Genomic DNA, 238 nt, shown 5'->3' on the forward strand with positions numbered 1-238 from the left:
AATAGCTGGATTAAAGGAAAGGCCTACTAATATCTGGTCATATAAACATGATTCCTAGTTTCAAACTTATTTTCATAACTTTTGACATGAAAACATTTCAACTTTTTTTTTCATATCTTTTTCTATTGTAGTCTACCCTCCAAATCCAGATCGTACGTTTCTCGTTTTCTGTAATAACTGTATGTGTGGGGGACTCCTACAAATGTATTTATTTATCAATACTCACACACACACACAA

General features: G+C 31.9%; 1 protein-coding gene across 1 annotated transcript in view; it reads left to right on the forward strand.

Annotated features, from left to right (window-relative positions):
• Positions 1–238, forward strand: part of LOC119588797 (ankyrin-3-like) — a 14,616-nt gene that overhangs the window by 3,090 nt on the left and 11,288 nt on the right.

Source organism: Penaeus monodon, chromosome 24 (genome assembly GCF_015228065.2).
Source record: "Penaeus monodon isolate SGIC_2016 chromosome 24, NSTDA_Pmon_1, whole genome shotgun sequence".
Taxonomy (NCBI): domain Eukaryota; kingdom Metazoa; phylum Arthropoda; class Malacostraca; order Decapoda; family Penaeidae; genus Penaeus; species Penaeus monodon.